General features: G+C 45.7%; 1 pseudogene; it reads right to left on the reverse strand.

Moving 5' to 3' along the window:
• Nucleotides 1-335: 335 nt before the first annotated feature.
• On the reverse strand, nucleotides 336-22483 carry LOC143925626 (serine protease 33-like; annotated as a pseudogene).
• Nucleotides 22484-24449: the final 1966 nt, after the last annotated feature.

Below are 24449 nucleotides of genomic sequence, written 5' to 3' on the forward strand. Positions count from 1 at the left end.
GAGTTCAGTGCTCCCACTGAAAAGATTGTGACCATATAGTCGGGATCCGCCCACATGCCTGGACCGACACCCAGCTCAGCCTCTCAGCGAGCCCCTGAGAGCCTGGGCCATATGCTCCCACCCCCTTCATAGCCCAGCGCTCCAGCGAACGGCATGGGGGGGGGAGAGCAGAGAGCTGGTGTCTGACAGTAACTATCTCTCTGCTCCCAGAGCTCGAAGTACCGAGCGATCAGGGGTGTTTGAATGCTCAGTACTCAGCCTTAGAGCCGCCCGGGGACAAGTAGGTGTGGGTGGGGGGTAAGTGTGAGTCTAAGAAAAAATCCCATACTTCTCTTTTAAGTGTTTCCACTAACAGGACTCACATCCCACATGCAACAAACTCCATGCCTCCACAGATAGCGTTCTTCCTGCGCTAGGTTAAATACTTCTATTAATACAATTTTCATACCGTTTGATGTCAAAGTGTTTGATGTAGAATGATAGGATTATAGGTCAAATATTGGGGGTTACATTCATAGTGTTGGGTGTTTTTTTTTTTTTTATCTTTTTTTTTACATGCCAAATCCTTCAAATCCTTTTCCTTTTCATAAAATGTATCTAAACCCAAACACAAAAATGTAACCAATCCTTAGATGTGGTGGCTGCATTCGTTTTCTTTATTGTAGGCTTTTTTTTCCCCACCTGTTGTTCCTGTCAGTGGCACACTTTCTATCCTAGGGTGATAATACTCGCTCTCCAAATTATATCTATAGAGGAAGGCATGGTTGTCACCAAAACTGGACTTCACATGTGTCCGCCTTTGTTCATCTCTGATACGTGAGCTATAATGGGATTTTACAACAGGAAGATAACATGGTTCTGCTTGTAGTTTACAATAGGAAGATAACATGGTTCTGCTTGTAGTTTACAATAGGAAGATAACATGGTTCTGCTTGTAGTTTACAACAGGAAGATAACATGGTTCTGCTTGTACTTTACAATAGGAATATAACATGGTTCTGCTTGTAGTTTACAATAGGAAGATAATATGGTTCTGCTTGTAGTTTAGCTTACAAGAAGTGACAAGGACACTGGCAAGATCTACAGGTAGTTCCTGTAATGGCCTTGAGATAAGTTATACTTTAGGTATCCCTCACTATGTGGATGAACAATGTTATTAGACCACTGTACACTGTTCATGATTATATACTGTGTATATATATATATATAATTTATATATACACACACACACACACTATATTGTCAAAAGTATTGGGATGCCTGTTTTTACACACATGAACTTTAAGGTCATCCCAGTCTTAGTCCGTAGGGTTCAATATTGAGTTGGCCCGCCCTTTGCAGCTATAACAGCTTCAGCTCTTCTGGGAAGGCCGTCCACAAGGCTTAGGAGGGTGTCTATGGGAATGTTTGACCATTCTTCCTGAAGCTCGTTTGTGAGGTCAGGCACTGATGTGGACGAAGGCCTGGCCTGCAGTCTCCCCTCTAATTCATCCCAAACGTGTTCTATTGGTTTGAGGTCAGGACTCTGTGCAGGCCAGTCAAGTTCCTCCACCACAAACTCGCTCATCCATGTCTTATTGGATCTTGCTTTGTGCACTGGTGCGCAGTCATGTTGGAACAGGAAGACCTTTGGGATGAATTAGAGTGTAGACTGCGAGCCAGGCATTCTCGTCCACATCAGTGCCTGACCTCACAAATGCTCTTCTGGAAGAACGGTCAAACATTCTCATAGACACATCTCCTAAACCTTGTGGACAGCCTTCCCAGAAGAGTTGAAGCTGTTATAGCTGCAAAGGGTGGGCCAACTCAATATTGAACCCTACGGACTAAGACTGGGATGTCATTAAAGTTCATGTGCGCTTAAAGGCAGGCGTCCCAATACTTTTGTCAACCTAGTGTATACGCAGTATCTCACAAAAGTAAGTACACCCCTCACATTTTTGTAAATATTTTCTTCTATCTTTTCATGTGACAACACTGAAGAAATGACACTTGGCTACAATGTAAAGTAGTGAGTGTACAGCTTGTATAACAGTGTAAATTTCCTGTCCCCTCAAAATAACTCAACACACAGCCAATAATGTCTAAACCGCTGGCAACAAAAGTGAGTACACCCCTAAGTGAAAATGTCCAAATTTGGCCCCTGGGCAAGGCTGCAGATGGACACTGATAAGGCTGCATTGATGGACATTTAAATGTAAGTTTTTCTTCCTTAAACTTCCCTCCTAAAAGTTTTTGAGAGAGAGAGAGAGAATAGGAAATAATTTTCCCAGTTTCGGAATGTCCACTTGGAAATGTTTATAATGTGTTTGGGTTAAAAAGGGGTTTTCCTCGTTGTTCCTTGCTGGGGACTCTCCTTGTTTTACTATATGTGATTATAGATTTGTCTTTGATATATTCTAGAGATATTTAATATATTATGATTTTTGTGTAATTTGTGTTTCATAATTATATAAAGTTACTTGTTTACTTGATATTGATGAAAATGCTAATAAAAATATAATAAAAATATTAAAAACAAAAAATGTTTACAGTTTATGTGTCTTATTCCAGTTCCTTGGGAAAACGGACACCAATTATATTTACTTGAACCAACACGTTTTATTTTAAAATAAAATGTTTTATTTAGCAAGTTCAGAAAAAAAATAACAATATTTAATTAAGAAAAAATAAAAATGCTGGCAGGCTCTCTGAGATTCTCAAATTAATAGTTATTATTTTTCGAATAGTTAGTGAGTTTAAAGACAAATTCCAGGTATAGATATTTTATACATAGTCCAGCTTGGACCAATGTAACTATGGATATACCATACCTGGGGGGTCCCTCTAGACCAGCCTTTCTCAATGTTTTCAACACAAAGGAACCTTTGAGATAACTTTCTGGTCCCAGGGAACCCCCTTCTGATACATTAGTGTGATGGTCTGTGGGAAGGATGCTCCCTACACTTGTGGTTATTTTGAAGAATTCACCTCGTAAAAGATCAATGGTGTCAATGGGAACTTATCTGAAAGGCATTGCTTAACCACTTGAGGACCGCCGTATTGCCAATGTACGTCAGCACAATGGCACAGGCAGGCACAATCACGTACATCTACGTGATTGCCTTCCAGCGGGTGGGGGGTCCGATCGGACCCCCTCCCGCTGGTTACGGCGGTCCGATTCGGTCCAGGAGCGCTCCGTGATGAGGGGATGGCCATTGGTTTTCGGCCACCCCCTCTGGATCGCTCCTGGCCAATGAGAAGCTTCCTCCCCTGTGTATTGTTTACACAGGAAGGAGGAAGTGATGTCATTCTCCTCGGGGCGGTCTTTTTGACCGGACTACGAGGAGAAGAGTAAAAGTAAGTGTGCACCAACACTACACTGACATGTAGGTACACACAGGCACACACACCCCCCCCGATCCCCCCCCCAATCGCCCCCCGATCCCCCCCCCGCCCCCCCTCCCCCCCCCAGTCACAGTGTCACTGATTGCATTGATCATTTCTTTACTGATCAATGCATTCAGTGTCAGTTGTGACAGTAAAAACTGTCAGGACAGTTAGTGTTAGGTCCAGGGTAGCCCCCTATCACCCCCCAATAAAGATTTAACCCCCTGATTGCCCCTAGAGTTAACCCTTTCACCCCCTTTTGCCAGTGTCACTAAGCGATCATTTTTCTGATCGCTGCATGTGTCGCTAGGTAGCTAGTTATTTTTTTAGGTTCACCGCCAGGTTTTTATATCGCTAGGTACCCCGATATACTACCCAATAATGGGTTTAACCCCCTGATTGCCGCTAGTTAACCCTTTCACCCCCTTTTGCCAGTGTCACTAAACGATCGTTTTTCTGATCGCTGCATTAGTGTCGCTACAGTCGCTAGGTAGCTAGTTATTTTTTTAGGTTCACCGCCAGGTTTTTATAGCGCTAGGTACCCCGATATACTACCCAATAATGGTTTTAACCACCTGATTTCCGCTAGTTAACCCTTTCACCCCCTTTTGCCAGTGTCACTAAGCGATAATTTTTCTGAACGCTGCATCAGTGTCGCTAGTGTCGCTAGGTAGCTAGTTATTTTTTTAGGTTCACCGCCAGGTTTTTATAGCGCTAGGTACCCCGATATACTACCCAATAATGTTTTTAACCCCCTGATTGCTGCTAGTTAACCCTTTCACCCCCTTTCACCAGCGATCACAGTATAAGTGTCACTGGTGACGCTGGTTAGCCAGTTAGTTATTTAGGTTCCCCGTCAGGTTTTTATATAGCGCCAGGGACCCCCATATACTACCTAATAAAAATTTGAACCCCCTGATTGCTCCTAGTTAACCCTTTCACCACTGATCACCGTATAAGTGTTACGGGTGACTCTGGTTAGTTTGTTTTTTATAGCATCAGGGCACCCACCATTTATTACCCAATAAAGGTTTAACCCCCTGATCACCCGGCGGGTGATATCAATTAGGTTTTAGGGTCAGGGTCTGCGTCGCCCCAGGCAGCGCTAGGTTAGTGCCAGTACCGCTAACACCCACACGCAAAGCATACACCTCCCGTAGTGGTATAGAATCTGAACAGATCAATATCTGATCTGATCAGATCTATACTAGCGTCCCCAGCAGTTTAGGGTTCCAAAAAAACGCATTGTTAGCGGGATCAGCCCAAATACCTGCTGGCACCTGCGTTTTGCCCCTCTGCCCAGCCCACCCAAGTGCAGTATCGATCGATCACTGTCACTTACAAAACACTAAACACATAACTGCAGCGATCGCAGAGTCAGGCCTGATCCCTGCCATCGCTAACAGGTTTTTTGGTAGCATTTTATATTCAAATCCGGAAGGCAGTGCTTGGTTTTCGGGGTCCCGTACGTGGCTAGGCTCCCAAAAAGTCCCCCACATGTGGTATCCCCGTACTCGGGAGAAGCAGCAGAATTTATTTTGGGGTGTAATTTGACTTCTGCCCATAGCATGTGTGAGCAATATATCATTTAGTGACAACTTTGTGCAAAAAAAAAAAAAGTTTGTAATATTCCCGCAACTTTTGGCAAAATATAAAATATTCCATGGACTCAACATGCCTCTCAGTAAATAGCTTGGGGGTGTCTACTTTCCAAAATGGGGTCATTTGGGGGGGTTTTGTGCTATTTTGGCATTTTATGGACTTCGAAACTGTGATAGGTAGTGAGGAGTTAAATCAAAAATTTGCACCCTTAGAAATCCTGAAGGTGGTGATTGGTTTTCGGGGTGCCGTGCGCGACTAGACTCCCAAAAAGTCCCACACATGTGGTATCCCCGTACTCAGGAGAAGCAGCAGAATGTATTTTGGGGTGTCATTTCACATATGCCCATAGCATGTGTGAGCAATATATCATTTAGTGACAACTTGGTGCAAAAAAAAAAAGTTTGTAATATTCCCGCAACTTGTGGCAAAATATAAAATATTCCATGGACTCAACATGCCTCTCAGTAAATAGCTTGGGGTGTCTACTTTCCAAAATGGGGTCATTTTGGGGGGTTTTGTGCTATTTTGGCATTTTATGGCCTTCGAAACTGTGATAGGTAGTGAGGAGTTAAATCAAAAATTTGCACCCTTAGAAATCTTGAAGGTGGTGATTGGTTTTCGGGGTGCCGTGCGCGACTAGACTCCCAAAAAGTCCCACACATGTGGTATCCCCATACTCGGGAGAAGTAGCGGAATATATTTTGGGGTGCAATTCCACATATAACCATGGCATGTGTGAGCAATATATCATTTAGTGACAACTTTTTGTAAAAAAAAATTTTTTTTTTTTTTTTGTCATTATTCAATCCCTTAGGACAAAAAAAATAAATATTCAATGGGCTCAACATACCCATCAGCAATTTCCTTGGGGTGTCTACTTTCCAAAATGGGGTCATTTGGGGGGGATTTGTACTGCCCTGCCATTTTAGCACCTCAAGAAATGAGATCGGCAGTCATAAATTAAAAGCTGTGTAAATTCCAGAAAATGTACTCTAGTTTGTAGACGCTATAACTTTTGCGCAAACCAAAAAATATACGCTTATTGACATTTTTTTTACTAAAGACATGTGGCTGAATAAATTTTGCCCTCAATGTATGACTAAAATTTAGTTTATTCGATTTTTCTTATAACAAAAAGAAAGGGGCCAACCAGACTAGTCTCCAACTTAGCGGGTGATCGCTTGTCTAAATTGGGTAACCCTATCTGCCCCGAATCACCTCGATCGCGCGGTCCCGGGATATGTAGGCCAGCTCGCTTTATCGCTTTTCCCCCTCATTCTGTACACGGACACTTGGGGGAGCCCGGAGAGAAATCCTCCCCCCCCCCAACCGGGGCTCCTACTCCCTATCCCCCCATCCCCTTCTTTTTTGTCCTTCCTTTCATACCTGTTCTTTCCCTCTTTCCTTCTTTCATTTGACTTGACTACCCCCCTGTATGGGGTCTAGACTTTTGACGCAGACACCCATCCCGAGAACGGTTGACGGCTTCGCACTGACTATGTGTACCCCTCCCCAGCCCCCTGCGCCTCTCTTATGACTGCTGTTTTATCACCCTTCCTCCACCTCACTCCACTACTCACTGGGGTTTTGGACCGATTGCCATGGGAGACTGAATATCCCCGTGCTGAGCTACATTGTAACTGAACTGCGACCCCCTTATCGCCTCCTGTGCTTGCATTCGTGGTGAGGAAAAAGAAAGGAGTAGAGGCGTAGGGGACATAACATTGTGTTTAGTTTTAATAGGAGATGCTGGGTAGGATTCACCTCTACTCTCCAATAGGAAACCTTGTCCGATTTGACTGTTCACATGTTTTATCTATGCCATTGTTATTGTCTGTGATACCAACTTGTACTTTTCTCATTTTGTACATCAAGTCCTACCTGTTATACCTCTTTCTTTGAAAATAAATAAACATTTTATGGAAAAAAAAAAAAAAAAAAAACAAAAAGAAGAAAATATCTTTTTTTTTCAAAATTTTCGCTCTTTTTCCATTTATATCGCAAAAAAAAAAAATCGCAGAGGCAATCAAATACCATCAAAAGAAAGCTCTATTTGTGGGAAGAAAAGGACGCAAATTTCGTTTGGGTGCAATATTGCATGACCGCGCAATTACCAGTTAAAGCAGCGCAGTGCGAAATTGCAAAAAGACCTCTGGTCCTTAAGGTATTTATTGGTCCGGAACTGAAGTGGTTAAAGAAACCCTGGAAACCTCTGGAGGAACCCTAGATCTCCATGGAACCCTGATTGAGAAACCCTACTGTAGAATCTGGAAATCACTATCTAGGCACTGCTGCTACTACACCACTACTACGTTGATCTCCACTTGCTTGAGGGTTCCCTTGCGGAAGGGCTGCCCTGTTGTATTGTGAACACAGGAGGTCGGCCACTGGGCATGGACCTCATTCAAAGAATGCTTTGCGTTTTCTTAATGAATGCAAACTTCTCCGATTACCAAGACCCCACGTCATTACCTTGTTCGGTCAGAGAACGATTTACATCAATCGGGAAAATGCAAACTGGTCTCTGAATGACACCCTGGCTGAGTGGCCAACCTCCTCTTTTTAGAAAGCAGCAGGCCAGTTGCTTGGCAAGGGACCCAGAAGCAAGGGCGGATTGTGGTAGTAGTGATGTAGTAGTGGTGCCTAATGACAGTCATTTCCATATTCTAGAGCAGTGGTCTCCAAGCTGTGGCCCAGGGGCCCTTTGCTTGCCTTTATCTGACCCTTGAGGTACTAATCCTCCTACTGATATGAGGCCCTATTCCTCCTACCGACACCAACAGTGGTATGCAATTCCTTCCACTGATACCAACAATGGGGCACTATTCCTCTCACTGATACCAACAATGGGGCTCGATTCCTCCCACTGACATCAATGATGGGACACTATTCCTCCCACTGACACTAATGATGGAGCACTATTCCTCCCACTGACACCAGTGATGGGACACTATTTCTCCCACTGACACCAATGATAGGGCACTATTCCTCCCACTGACACCAATGATGGGGCACTATTCCTCCCACTGACACCAATGATGGGTCACTATCCCTCCCACTGACACCAATGATGGGACACTATTCCTCCCACTGATACCAATGATGGGACACTATTCCTCCCACTGATACCAATGATGGGACACTATTCCCCCCACTGACACCAATGATGGGACACTATTCCTCCCACTGATACCAATGATGGGACACTATTCCTCCCACTTACACCAATGATGGAGCACTATCCCTCCCACTGACACCAATGATGGGGCACTATCCCTCCCACTGACACCAATGATGGGACACTATTCCTCCCACTGATACCAATGATGGGACACTATTCCTCCCACTGATACCAATGATGGGACACTATTCCCCCCACTGACACCAATGATGGGACACTATTCCTCCCACTGACACCAATGATGGGACACTATTCCTCAAACTGATACCAATGATGGGCACACTTTTCCCCCCACTGACACCAATGATGGGGCACTATTCCTCCCACTGACACCAATGATGGGACACTATTCCTCCCACTGACACCAATGATGGGACACTATTCCTCCCACTGACACCAGTGATGGGACACTATTCCTCCCACTGATACCAATGATGGGACACTATTCCTCCCACTGACACCAATGATGGGACACTATTCCTCCCACTGACACCAATGATGGGACACTATTCCTCCCACTGATACCAATGATGGGACACTATTCCCCCCACTGACACCAATGATGGGACACTATTCCTCCCACTGACACCAATGATGGGACACTATTCCTCACACTGATACCAATGATGGGACACTATTCCCCCCTCTGACACCAATGATGGGACACTATTCCTCCCACTGACACCAATGATGGGACACTATTCCCCCCACTGACACCAATGATGGGACACTATTCCCCCCACTGACACCAATGATGGGACACTATTCCCCCCACTGACACCAATGATGGGACACTATTCCTCCCACTGATACCAATGATGGGACACTATTCCCCCCACTGACACCAATGATGGGGCACTATTCCTCCCATTGATACCAATGATGGGACACTATTCCTCCCACTGATACCAATGATGGGACACTATTCCTCCCACTGATACCAAATATGGGACACTATTCCCCCCACTGACACCAGGAATGGGGCACTATTCCTACCACTGATACCAATGATGGGACACTATTCCTCCCACTGACACCAATGATGGGACACTATTCCTCCCACTGATACCAATGATGGGACACTATTCCTCCCACTGATACCAATTATGGGACACTATTCCCCCCACTGACACCAGGAATGGGGCACTATTCCTACCACTGATACCAATGATGGGTCACTATTCCTCTCACTGACACCAATGATGGGGCACTATTCCTCCCACTGACACCAATGATGGGGCACTATTCCTCCCACTGACACCAATGATAAGGCACTATTCCTCTCACTGACACCAATGATAGGGCACTATTCCTCTCACTGACACCAATGATGGGGCACTATTCCTCTCACTGATACCAATGATGGGGCACTATTCCTCCCACTGACACCAATGATGGGACACTATTCCTGCCACTAATACTACTGATGACGAGGCATTGTTTACTGCCACCGATGTCAGTTATATTTTACTTATATTGGCCCCCTCCAAGTCTGAAGGACAGTAAACTGGCCCTTTGTTTAGAAAGTTTGGATACCCCTGTTCTAAATGAATCCCACAGGTATAGCATATACACAGTTAGATGTATAGATTGCCCTACCTGCAATTCTTCATTAAAGCATAACTAAAGGAAAAACTAGGGACATTCGCCCTATTTGTTCTTTTGACCATTACCACTGAAAGTAAAAATGAAAGAAAATGTTGGGTTGTAACCAAAACAGGTGGGGGGGGGGGGGGAGGGGATAGTACTGTTCTGTTGAAAACCAGGGATTTCCTCACTTTTCAGGGATTTCCTCTCACTTCCTATTATGGGACAGGACATGAAGGTTATAACCCAACCATACTTTATTCAAAAAGTTTTGCCTTATTTGTTTTTGAATGAATTGCTTCCAGGTCACAGTTGTCGTATAGTGGAATTAGCGTAGCAGTATTATCAAAGTGAGGATAAATGAGTATATGCTGGGCAGAAGAGCCGGCACTCCATTCTCCTCAATCCAGTCCCTATGGAGAGGCACATACGTGTAGACGCCTGGCCGGTAGGACTCCGCACATCCGCTGCCCCAGCTGACAATGCCCGCCTGGTACCAGGTCCCGGAAACTTTACACACCAGAGGTCCTCCAGAGTCACCCTGCAAGATACAAATTAATATGCAATTAATCCATGTAGTATTGACTGTCCGGTGTGCAAATCACCGATGTGTGTGCCGATAGACGTAAATGTTGGTTTTGGTTTATATACCGTAAGCAGATATAGATCTATAGTATGGAGGTTGACCTTGTTCTCATCCGAGGCAAGCTACGCCTCTGATAGCGACGAATTAAGCGTTTGCCAGATGGCAAATTCTTGAATGGGTCAGAGAAGAGACTAGTAGAAAAGTTAATTTCACGTAAAGAACTTTTTAAAATATTTAATGGTTACGAGCATCAAATAAAACCATTGGCCCTTTTTAAAAAAAAAAAAAAAAAAAGCTTCCCCCCTTCTTCAGCTTTTATTTGAAGCAAACAATAAAAATGAAACCATTTTGTAACTATTTCATGTAAACAATATAATAACATAAGTCCATAAAATATATCGTATCACCCTCCCGGTTAGGTTGCTAGGCAAATTTCTTTTCTCAACAGTGCGGAAACCATCCAATCAAGGGCCACCAAACAAAAAAAAAAACGCAGACTCCAGAATCTCCCGGGTCCTCCACTGGTTATCACTCGAATATAAAAGCATCTCATAGGCAAACAGACATCACATCAGAGAACGTCAGCAGCAGTGTTGACGACCTACCAGATTGAAATTTTACTGGCAAGACACCCAACATTTACTGGCACAGCCAAAGGTAAAAAAAATAAAAAATACAGTTTTAAGTGTGAATTTCAGTATTTAGGCAACAAACAAGTAAAGCCTCGTACACACGATCGGATTGTTGGCCAACAAAACCGTGGAATTTTGTCCGAAGGGCGTTGGCCCAAACTCGTCTTGCATACACACGGTTGTTGGCCAACGGTTACGAACGTAGTGATGTACTAGACGTAATATGTTGTTTTTCAGCTCTTCAGCGCCACCCTTTGGGCTCATTCTGCTAATTTCATGTTAGTAGAAGTTTGGTGAGTGTTGATTCACACTTTTCATTTCATGCTTTTCAGTTTTTTTCTGAACGGCCGTTCGCCAACCAGACATGTTGCGGAATCAGAGGAGATAACATGTAATTTATTATTGGCCTTGGAGTTATTTCTTTGACATTATTTTTTAGTTGAATAATGATTTGATTTGGTATATTTTCTATATTTTTGGATGCATAGAATGCACTTTTGGTTACGTTCTGGTGGCAGATAGCATGTCTAATTTTTTATTTTTTTTTTAAATCACAATAAAAAAAAATGTGTAGTATAATACTTGGCTATGGGTTTTATTTCAAATAACAGTTTGGGAGTAGGCAGTTACATTCTAAAAACAGAGAGGGACTGTTCCCACATCACCCCACAGAGAAGGACCTCTCCCATGTCACCCCACAGAGAAGGACTGCTCCCACATCACCCCACAGAGAGGGACTGCTCCCATGTCACCCCACAGAGAGGGTCTGCTCCCACATCACCCCACAGAGAGGGACTGCTCCCATGTCACCCCACAGAGAGGGACTGCTCCCACGTCACCCCACAGAGAAGGATTGCTCCCATGTCACCCCACAGAGAAGGACTGCTCCCATTTCACCCCACAGAGAGGGACTGCTCCCACGTCACCCCACAGAGAAGGATTGCTCCCATGTCACCCCACAGAGAAGGACTGCTCCCATTTCACCCCACAGAGAGGGACTGCTCCCACGTCACCCCACAGAGAAAGACTGCTCCCATATCACCCCACAGAGAAGGACTGCTCCCATATCACCCCACAGAGAAGGACTGCTCCCATATCACCCCACAGAGAAGGACTGCTTTCATGTCACCCCACAGAGAGGGACTGCTCTCTTGTCACCCCACAGAGAAGGACTGCTCCCACGTCACCCCACAGAGAAGGACTGCTCTCATGTCACCCCACAGAGAGGGACTGCTCCCACGTCACCCCACAGAGAAGCACTGCTCCCATATCACCCCACAGAGAAGGACTGCTTTCATGTAACCCCACAGAGAGGGACTGCTCTGTTGTCACCCCACAGAGGGACTGCTACCCACCTCTGAGCACCGTTCCTTGGTTCCACCCCTACCCACCTCTGAGCACCGTTCCTTGGTTCCACCCCCTACCCACCTCCGAGCACCATTCCTTGGTTCCACCCCCTACCCACCTCCGAGCACCGTTCCTTGGTTCCACCCCCTACCCACCTCTGAGCAACATTCCTTGGTTCCACCCCTTACCCACCTCTGAGCACCATTCCTTGGTTCCACCCCCTACCCACCTCCGAGCACCATTCCTTGGTTCCACCCCCTACCCACCTCCGAGCACCGTTCCTTGGTTCCACCCCCTACCCACCTCCAAGCACTGCACCATTTAGAGAATACAGAACCAAGTAACATTTGTGGCACTAAATAATTTGTAGGGAATTTGTTGATGATAACAAGAAAGGCAGTAAAATAGATCCCCTGCAGCCAGCAACAATAGATCTCTCCCACCCCCCAGCAACAATGGACCACTCACAACACACTAGACCCCCAGCAGCAACAACAGATCTCCCTGCAAACAGCACCAATATACCCTCCAGCAGCCAGAAACAGTAGATCCCTCCAAGCAACAACTGACCCCCCAGAAACATAAGACCCCTGCAAAAACAATAGACCTCCCCAGCAACGATAGACAACCAAGACCCCCAACCACTGCCACCCCCCACAGAATTAGATCCCCTCCAGCGACAATTGACCTCCTCAGCAACAATAACTCCTTCTCTCCTGCAAAAACAGATGCCCCTGCAGCCAGTATCAATAGACTGTGCATTGCATCACAACCAAACACTCATTGCCATTAGATACATTCAGTGCTGGAGGTGCCGGAACTGCGTTCCCCCACGTTCCCGCTGAAAAAAAGCCCTGTGTATAACATGAAATATAGCTTAAAACTGGACTTTGTCTTTAGTAAAGAACAATTGTGTATGAAACAGTGTACAGATCATTCCCTTAGGGCTTATGACTTTTTACCCACCTGGGATGAGTCTTTTTGCCCATTGATATACCCAGCACAGATCTGATCAGATGCAATTATGGGCTTGCTGGAGTTGATTCCCGAATATTCGTGGTACCACTGGTCACAGGTGTCTCTGCTAATAAGAGGGGTCATTACTTGCTGGAGGGTCTTTGGGGCTGGTAGGACAACTGTGGAACAGATAAGAAAGGCATTATTGTGGTTGCTAGTTCTCAGAACTGACTCAGCGTGGCGATGTGCAATTCTGGAAACCATTTCTAGCTTGATAAACAATCTACGTAATTTGGAGGCCACGATCACCCACAACCGATACATTTTCATCTAGCTGGGAACCAATGGGTTGAAAACATTTTTTATGCCGCGTACACACGACCGGACTTTCCGGCAGATTAGGTCAGACAGAATCAGTCCGTCGGATAGTCCGATAGTATGTGGGATAATCCGGTCGTTTTTCTTTAACCACTTGGCGCCCACACTACGTCTATTGACATCATGGGCTTTCAGTGGTTATTTCTAAATGATGCCTGAGGCCACAGACATCAGATATTGCCGTTTTCAGCCGGCGATTCCCTGCACCATAAGAACGATCATAGCGGCTGTTCCGCCGATTGATCGCTCTTACGGGCGGTGGGAGGGGACACCCCCCCTCCCACCACCCTCCGGTGCTTCTACCGACTCACCGTTTCCATCGGTGAGTCGGTCACAGGATCCGCCTGCTCCAGCAAGTAATAATAGAGATTTCCGGCGGACTAGATCATCCCCGGAGACTCTATGATGGTTTGGAGGTCGGGCGCGATGTTATGACGTCACGCCCGGTGTCTGCATTCAAATTAACGGCGCCGATCTGGCTAGGAAGCCAGGATCTTTTTTTTTTTTTTTTTATTCTTCCCAGCCTAGAGGTGAGATATGGGGTCTTATTGACCCCATATCTCACTGTAAATATGTCCGATCGTGCCATATTCATATTACAAGGGATGTTTACATTCCTTGTAATAGGAATAAAAGTCATCAATTATTTTTTTTTTTTTTTAAGTGTAAAACTAAAAAAATAAAAATAAAATTAACAATAAAATAAAAATAAAATTAACAATAAAAAAAAAAAAATTAAAGCGCCCCTGTCCCCGTGAGCTCGCACACAGAAGCGAACACATACGTAAGTCCCGCCCACATATGAAAACGGTGTTCAAACCACACATGTGAGGTATCGCCGCGAACGTTAGAGCGAGAGCAATAATTCTAGCCCTAGACCTCCTCTATAACCCAAAATATGTAACCAGTAAAAAAAATTTAAGCGTCGCCTATGGGGATTTTTAAATACCAAAGTTTGGCACCATTCCACGAGCGCGTGCAATTCTGAAGCGTGACATGTTGGGTATCTATTTACTCGGCGTATCTTCATCTATCACATTATGCAAAAAAATTGGGCTAACTTTACTTTTTATTTTTTTAAGCATGAAACTGTTTTTTTTCTGAAAAAAACGTGTTCGAAAAATTTCTGCGCAAATACCGTGCGAGATAAAAAGCAATGAGCGCCATTGTATTCTCTAGGGTCTTTACTAAAAAAACATATATATAATGTTTGGGGGTTCTATGTAATTTTCTAGCAAAAAAATTAGGAATTTTACATGTAGGAGAGAAATGTCAGAATTGGCCTGGGGGCGAAGTGGTTAAAAAATTCAGACGGACCAAGAAATAGAACATGTTTCAAATCTGTCCGACGGACTCAATCCCTGTCCGGAAAAACTGTTTGCCTGTATGCTGGTCCGACAGACCAAATATGAGGCAAGGGCAGCTATTGGCTACTGGCTATTGAACTTCCTTTTCTAGTCCCGTCGTACGTCATCTCATTCAAAACAAACGGACTTTCAAACGGACTTTAGTCCGTGTGTGGGCAAGTTCGTTCGCTTGGAAGTCCGTCGTAACTCTGTCAAAAGTCCGTCCGGAAGACCGTCTGACCTTTTCTGCCAGAAAAGTCCGGTCGTGTGTACGCGGCATAAGACACTCCAGTATTATGAATTCTATGGCAGTAGTTCTCCACAGAAACCTAAAGTGGACCTCTTAGTAACCTGTCATGTTTCAATGTACAGTATCATTTTTATAATAATTATTATTATACAGGGTTTATACAGCGCCAACAGTTTACGCTGCGTGCACCCGCTATCCTGCTTTAACGGAAGGATGTACAGGCACGCCGACGTCTATCGGCGTGAGCCAGTTGGCAAGTGGTTAAAGACATTATCAGGCTGTCAAAACAAGGGTCGTGTCTCCTCCTTTCAGGCACATGCAATAATAATGCCCTTCAGGGGTAACCCAGATTTGAGCCGGAGAGTTCCCAACCAGTAGTTAAAATTCCAATCGCCACACTTTTACACACCTCCCAACTTTTTGAGAATGAGGGACATCAATTAGCAAAAGCATGTAGGCATAGAGCACACCCCCTACCATGCCCCCTTAAAGGAGAGTCCTACAAAAAAAAAAGATTTGTTACCCCCACAAGTGCTCTTATTTACCAACTACTAATCGTTCATACTGGACTTTGTAATTCACAAATGCAGAAATTTATAAATGATCAAAGGGTTAAAGTGGATGTAAACCCACTCTCATCCTTTCTAAACTACTGCAATATTGGTTATCTAGAAGGATATACACGCCTCCTGTATGTATACTTATCTGTCAAATGTCCCCCCTCTGTCTGCTATGAGACCCGAAAAACTGCAGATTCTGTGAGTGGGTCTGTTTTCCAGGGCTCAGTGGGTGGAGTCGTGATGTCAGTAGACTCCCCGCCCACCTCTACACTCCCCTTATCAACATGCATTTTCTCCTGTGTATTTCTTACACTGAACTTCTGCTATGATCACCAACATCCAGTCAAAACCCAGAAAAGTCCCAACATGACTTCAGCATGCCCAATAATGCTGAGGTGTGAAACAGCCAATCCTTGCAGAGCAGCAGAAGAAAGGAGGGGGGGTGGGAATTGAAAAAGAATGCATGTCTTAGGCTAGGGAACAAGATATGTAAATCACCCGTCACTCACAGCAAGGGGGAGGATTTGATAAAGTTTTTCTCTGTTTGTCAAGATTTATCTCACTGAAGAATAAAAGAGGATCGCTCAGAGCTGGATGAACTCTTTGTGGCAAGACTGGGCTCAAATTATAGGAAATCTTATACTTTACATTATGACATAAAAAAAAAAAAATATATAAATTCAGGTTTACATCCACTTTAAGTGTGCTCCTAGGTAATGCTTTCTAACAGTGGGAGGGATGCTGTGACTGGAGGAAAACAGAGATCCGTTGTTTCTGCTTAGAAACACAAGCTCTCCGTTTTCCTCCCTCACAGAACGGCGGTGTGCCTCGTTTACATAGGCAGACCACCGTTCTGCCTCTCTTGTGATCGATCAGTGGGTAATATGAAGGAGAAGGGATCTCCCCGCTCCAGGAGCACACATGCAGGCTGTAAACTGTCTCTTCGGCTCGGAAGCCACAGGTGCTGGCTATTACCACTAGCAACAGACGAAAAAACAAGCTCTGGACTGCAGCACTCTTCAGAAGACCACTTTCTTTTATTGGAAAATCACATCACAGCTCAACAAACACAGCGAACAAGGACAAATTGCTGACGTTTCGCACTAGCTGTAGTGCTTATTCATAGCCTGAAATGTCAGCAATTTTTCCTTTGTTGTGTTTGTTGAGCTGTGATGTGATTTTCCAATAAAAGAAAGTGGTCTTCTGAAGAGTACGGCAGTCCAGAGCTTGTTTTTCGTCAATCGATCAGTGGGTCCCGGCGGCCATCGCGGCCACCAGATCCACTGACAGGCTCATGCTGTGTCCACACCTCCCAACTTTTTGAGATGGTAATGACACCTATCAGCAAAAATATACAGGCAAAGAACACACCCCTGGCCACACCCCCTTAAAGGAGAATTGTACAAAAAATATAAGATTTGTTAAACCCACGAGTGCTTTTTTTTACCACTTCTATTTCTTTACATTGGCTTTTGGAATTTACAAATGCAGCAATTTAGAAATAAGATGAAAGGTTTAGCACTGGAAAACACTTTTTGATATATAAAAAGTGCATTTTATATACAACTATATGGATGAGACCAAAATGAGGGACAAATGAGGAGGAATGAGGGACTTGGTTCTAAATCAGGGACGATCCCTCGAAATCAGGGGCAGTTGGGAGCTTTGCTTTTACCAAGATTACAATCCTTTAGTCAGGGCCGTCTTTAATATTGATTGGACCCTGGCCAAAACTTTTCTTGGGCCCCTCCATGCAGTTTTGCTCTCCACCTGTTCTGAGACATACAATAAATAGCAGCTAGACTCAAAATCAATTTACTGAATCAGATCAGGCAGCTATTGCGATTGGTTGCCAGAGGTTACAGTGTATCATTACCACTCACTGACTGGTTGCTAGAGGTTGCATCACACATTGCGGCTCACTGATTAGTTGCTAGAGGTTACAGCACATGATTTCTGCTTGCTGATTGGATGCTAGAGATTACTGTGGATATGACCTCAGGAGAGCATGTCAATGCCGCCGGCCGCTGCTATTAACGTGTGAATGCTGCCACTATTTACATATGAATGCTGGTAATTTACATGTAAACACAGGGTCTGCCTCTGAGTCATCTGTACACAATAGGGCAGAGCTAAGCAGCATTAGCAGCAGCACTTCACACTGAGATATCAGGACACAGCACAGGACTAAATCCTCAAGGGGCAAGGGAATTTAAACCAGGATAGTTGGCAAGTATGAGGCAGCTGCTTTGGGCCCCACAACAATGACAGGGCCCAGGGTAGCTGCCCCTTTTGCCCTGCCTTAAAAACAGCCCTGCCTTTAGTACTCGATCCAATATTATGGCTGTACATACATCTTAAAATGCAACACTAGACTGCAAAAAAATAAAGGAGCAACTCTTCTACCAGAGTTGAAGACCCGAGGATTGTCCAACAACAATCCTTTACATCTGTATTTGTGACCATGACCCCGGGGCTCTGAGACTCACCTCCAGAGGCAACATTGCCCCATCCGGTTATCCAGCATGACATGTTGGGGTAGAAGGTGATGGAGGCTGAGGGCAGGCAGATGGGTTGGATGAAGTTGGTGAAGGTGATGGAGTTGGAGAGTCTCAGGAGAGCGATGTCCCCTCCGGAAACATACGACTGATATGTGGAATTAATAAGGATCCTTTCCACCTTGGAGACCACCGCATTTGAGTTATACTGTGACAGTTTATAGGTGCCGAGAGACACTTGGTAGTCAGCAGGAGACTTTGAGCTGAAAAAGAAAATGATGATCATACACAGAAGTAGATAACGGATTTTCTTTTAACAGCGACAGAAGCTTGGATATAGTGTATCTAAACCCAGGAACTAAAATGAAACATATCTGCAGCTTACCTCTCCTTAGATGTGGTGGCTGCATTATTTTTTTCTATTTCTGCCTTTTTTTCCTGGTTTGTTTTCACCTGGTGATCCTGCCGGCAGGGCCGGGATGGGGGCACTGTGGTATTATATGAAGTGAGTGGACGCCACAGGGAGATGGGGGGAGGGGAGGATTTGTGTTGGAAGGGTGGATTTGGGGGATGGCAGGGGGTAAGTATTGTTCTAGGAGGGGAAATTTGAGGAGGCGCTAAGAGTGGTGATTGCGGGGAATTTGTGTTGGGTGGGGGAGATGAAGATTTGTGCTAGGAGGGGGGATTGGGGGGAATTTGTGTTGGGGGGGATTTGTGCTAGGAGGGGGGATCGGGGCAATTTGTGTTGGGAGGGGGGGTGGGGGATGAAGATTTGTGCTAGGAGGGGGGATTAGGGGGAATTTGTGTTGGGGGGATTGGTGCTAGGAGGAGGGGTTGGGGATAATTTGTGTTGGGAGGGGGGTGTGGGAAGAAGATTTGTGCTAGGAGGGGGGGAATTTGTGCTGGGATGGGAATTGGGGGAGGGATTGTGCTCAGAGGGGGGATTTAAAGTGGGGGGGGGGGGTGGAATATGTGTACTTGGAGGGGAAATTTTAGGGGTAGAGGATTTGTGCTAGGAGGGGGAAATCTGTGGTAGGAGGGGGGGGGGGATTTCTGCTGAGAGGGGAATTGGGGGTTGGGCTTGTTGGGCTTGTTCTTGGGGGGGGATTTAAAGTGGGGGGTTGGAAGATATGTACTAGGAGGGGAAATTTTAGAGGAAGAGGATTTGTGCTAGGAGGTGTGAATATTTTTAATTTTTTTTGGAGGGGGGCATTCGAGTAGCAGGGATGTGGATTTGTACTGGGAGGAGGGGGAATTAATGCATAGGGGGTGCTCAGTGTTTCTGTGGGGGGGGGGGGTTGCTGGCACACACATACATCTTGGGTTGGTGGGGGTGCAGTTGGGCATGTTCTCCCTGGGCTACTGCCTGCCAGTAATACATATCCTCTCTTAGGGTGAGAACTCTCACTGTACTGTGCCTATGGAGGAGCTGCGTTGTCAGCCAGGGTGGGATTCCCCCCCCCCTTTTCTATAACATGGGGGGGGGGTTATGTAGTTTAGATAGAGAACTGAGCAGGGCCAATAACAATGCCCAGTGTATAGGACACTGGCCAGCACTGAATGTCTGGCAGGATCAATGGCTATTTTTGTTGCACCTATCACCTGGTGTAGCAAAATGCTTTCAATGGTATATTTAAAGTGGAAGAACAGACTACCGCTATCATTTAATACCCAACGTGTTATTGCTACCCATGTCTCTATTGAGAAAGTTGACCCTCACTTCCTGTCCTGGTGTCACCAGCATTGGAAATCAGATTGTGTGGTGTGGTGTCACCAGGACAGGAAGACACAGAGGTCAATACCTGACAGATGTTCTATCAGTTCCCCACTCCCCTAATAAAAGTACTTTTGTTGCTCTCTTTGTCCACATTACTGAGTTATTGAATTGCTTCCTGTCATGGTGACACTCTTTCATGGGGACTGGAAGTGAGGAAAAATCTCCTGAATATTTGCACTGACAGTAATAAAAATCATTCGCTCAGCACTTAACGAGAGATGTTTTAGAAAAGCGCTGGACCCATTGGTGTGCGCAGCCTATTGTATTAGGGTGTGTGCCCCAGAGCACAAACACACGTGTGTATCTCAATAGAGCAGTGGATGGTGTCAGTAGAGCAGTGGATGGTGTCAGTAGAGCAGTGGACGGTGTCAGTAGAGCAGTGGATGGTGTCAGTAGAGCAGAGGACGGTGTCAGTAGAGCAGTGGACGGTGTCAGTAGAGCAGTGGACGGTGTCAGTAGGGCAGTGGACGATGTCAGTAAGGGCAGTGGATGGTGTCAGTAGGGCAGAGGGCGGTGTCAGTAGAGCAGTGGACGGTGTCAGTAGAGCAGAGGACGGTGTCAGTAGAGCAGTGGACGGTGTCAGTAGAGCAGTGGACGGTGTCAGTAGGGCAGTGGATGGTGTCAGTAGGGCAGAGGACGGTGTCAGTAGAGCAGTGGACGGTGTCAGTAGAGCAGAGGACGGTGTCAGTAGAGCAGTGGACGGTGTCAGTAGAGCAGTGGACGGTGTCAGTAGGGCAGTGGATGGTGTCAGTAGGGCAGAGGACGGTGTCAGTAGAGCAGTGGACGGTGTCAGTAGAGCAGTGGACGGTGTCAGTAGGGCAGAGGTTGGTGTCAGTAGAGCAATGGATGGTGTCAGTAGAGCAGTGGATGGTGTCAGTAGGGCAGAGGTTGGTGTCAGTAGAGCAATGGATGGTGTCAGTAGAGCAGTGGATGGTGTCAGTAGGGCAGAGGACGGTGTTAGTAGAGCAATGGATGGTGTGAGTAGAGCAATGGATGGTGTCAGTAGAGCAGTGGACGGTGTTAGTAGAGCAGTGGATGGTGTCAGTAGAGCAGAGGACGGTGTCAGTAGAGCAGTGGATGGTGTCAGTATTGCAGAGGTTGGTGTCAGTAGATCAGTGGAAGGTGTCAGTAGGGCAGTGGACTGTGTCAGTAAGGCAAAGATTGGTGTCAGTAGGTCAGTGGCCGGTGTCAGTAGAGTAGTAGACGGTGTCAGTAGAACAGTAGACGGTGTCAGTAGAGCAGTGGATGGTGTCAGTAGGGCAAAGATTGGTGTCAGTAGAGCAGTGGACGGAGTCAGTAGAGCATTGGACCGAGTCAGTAGGGCAAAGATTGGTGTCAGTAGGACAGTGATGTCTCACTTTTGAGACAGAGAAAGAAACTGAACCACCAACATTCCCTAGGACCCGCCCACTGGCATGGAATCCGTTCAAATTATACACTGATTAGGGTTGTTTTCGAGAAAGAAATGTAGCAGAATACATTTTTAGGCTGAATGTACATGTATGGGTTGTACCCCCCTTGATTGCGGCACTGAGCCCAATTCCAATCAGTGCTGTCTGGAAAGAGGGTCAGGGGCCCTGCAGCCTCATAGGACAGTCAGAGGAGAATGAAAACTCCTCCCACAAGCTTTAACCAGACACTGATAGAAGTCACAAGACTGCTATATACTGCTGATGGGAAAAGGTACTTAGCAGTTTATATTTACTAAAATAATGGCATTTCCATGTCCTGTATACTGTGGGAGATCAGATATAGTGAATACAGGGTCCTGGGTTTAGTAACACTTTAAGGAGATTCACTTTCCTCACTTCCTGTCCCTGTGTCTTAACATGTCTGACTTTAATCTGGAATAGTACTTCAGTGAATCCATGCTGGTCCAAAAAAATATGGATATGATGATACAGAATACAACACAAGCCCTGATGAAGGGGGCAGGTGAACCCCAAAACGTGTTGGGTATTTCTTGTGACCTTCCGTCCTTGGCATTCTCATCCCACATTCTCTAACAATAAAAAACTGGCAAAAGTTCTAATTCGCCCCCCTCTACTCATCTACTCTTTACTATGTTCACAGTAACATATTGCACATCTTATGAAGACAAGGAATAATAAAATCCCCTTAAATCCCGGAACGCATATAGCCCCCTCCCGCTGTATCTGTGGTGTAATAGGGGAACTTACTGTTGAAGGCAGTGAGCAGCAGTAAGAACTGACATGCTGCTGATCAGGGACCCCCCACAAATATGGCTGCCCAGATATCGCAGGCTGACTTGCCACGGCCACACCCCTTCCGCCGCCGCTGTGCCACCGACAATTCGCGCCGACACCGATGGAGATCCGCAGGTCAAGGACTGCCCAGCCGAGCTGCAGAACTGCTGTAAAACTGTGGAGGAAATCATAATGGGTGTGGTCATTTCACACCGCGCGGATACAACATTTCTTTTTTACAACTTAATTTGGAAATTATTTCATAACATTTTATCACTAATAAATTTGTAATTGAGAATAATTCAAAAAATAATTCAGAATTGACTGTAACTCAGAATAAAATAAGACGATAGCTACGGAAATGATACATTATAATTGAATGTAATAATTATATAATTCTAATTTATATTATTTTTACTTTGTATATACATAATACATTATGCAATTATCATTGATAATAATAAATGATGATTTATAAATGATACATTTTATATCAACTTTCTCTAATTTAGCCTAACCGATTCAGTACCGGGCACTTTCACCCCCTTCCTGCCAGGCCAATTTTCAGCTTTCAGCGCTGTCACACTTTGAATGACAATTACTCATTAATGCAACACTGTACCCATATGACCTTTTTATATTTGTTCCCCACAAATATAGCTTTCTTTTTGTGGTATTTAAATTTTTTTGCTAAACAAATGAAAAAAGACAGACAATTTTGAAAAAAAAAAAAGTTTTTCTTGGTTTCCGTTTTAAAATTTAATAAATAAGTAATTTTTCTTCTTTGCTGGTGGCACTAATGAGGTGACACTGATGGGCACTGATGAGGAGGCACTGATATGCAGAACTGATGGGCACTGATGAGGAGGCACTGATATGCAGAACTGATGGGCACTGATAGGGGGCACTAATATGCAGCACTGATAGGCACTGGTAGGTGGCACTGATGGACACTTATAGATGGCAATAATGGGCACTAATAGGTGGCACTGATGGGCCCTGATAAAAAGCACTGATGGGCGGCACCAATAGGTGGCACTTATGGGTAGCACTGATGAGCGGCACTGGTAGGTGGCACTGCTGGACACCTATAGATGGCAATAATGTACACTAATAGGTGGCACTGATGATCGGCACTAATGGGCCCTGATAAATGGCACTGATGGGTGGCAATGATGGGCACTAATAAGTGACATTGATGGGCGTCACTGATAGCGAGCACTGATGGGCACTGATAAGTGGCACTGATGGGCGGCACTGATAGGTGGCACCGATGAGCGGCACTAATGGGCGTCACTGATAGGTGGCAATGATGGGCACTAATAGGCAGCACTGATGGGCCCTGATAAATGGCACTGATGGGCGGCACTGATAGGCACTGGTAGGTGGCACTGATGGACACCTATAGATGGCAATAATGGGCACTAGTAGGTGGCACTGATGGGCCCTGATAAATGGCACTGATGGGCAGCACTAATAGGCGGCACTGATGGGCACTAATAAGTGGTTGTCTTCCCGACAACCCTGGCCGTTGGTTGTCGGGGTCTGCGGGCGGGGGGCTTATCGGAATCCGGGAGCCCCCTTTAATAAGGGGGCCCCCGGATACCGGCCCCCCACCCTATGTGAATGAGTATGGGGTACAATGTACCCCTACCCATTCACCTGTGAAAAAAAGTACAAAAAAAAAACACAACACAGGGTTAAAATATTTTATTGCACAGCTCCGGGGGTCTTCCGTCTTCGGGGGTCTTCTCCGGACTCCTCCGCTATCTTCTTGTAGCTCTTTTGCTAGCGGAGGAGTCCGGCTTTCTTCCTCCCCGCCGCCGGCCTCTTCTTCCGACTTCGGGGGTCTTGTCCCCCTCTTTGGTTCTTCTGCCGGGCCACCGCGCCTTCTTCTAGCTCTTTTAGAGGCGGTGGTCCGTTCTTCTTCTTCTTCTTCTTCTTCTTCTTCTTCTCCAGGAGATGTTGACACGTCGCTCTCTCCGGCCGGAATGCCATAGGGTGGGGGGCCGGTATCCGGATTCCGATAAGCCCCCCGCCCGCAGACCCCGACAACCAACGGCCAGGGTTGTCGGGAAGAGGCCCTTGTCCTCATCAACATGGGGACAAGGTGCTTTGGGGTGGGGGGGCCGCGCGGCCCCCCCTTCCCCAAGGCACCCCCCATGTTGAGGG

This window comes from Lithobates pipiens, unplaced genomic scaffold, assembly GCF_037356315.1.
Source record: "Lithobates pipiens isolate NorthernLeopardFrog02 unplaced genomic scaffold, aLitPip1_a1.2 Scaffold_22, whole genome shotgun sequence".
NCBI lineage: Eukaryota > Metazoa > Chordata > Amphibia > Anura > Ranidae > Lithobates > Lithobates pipiens.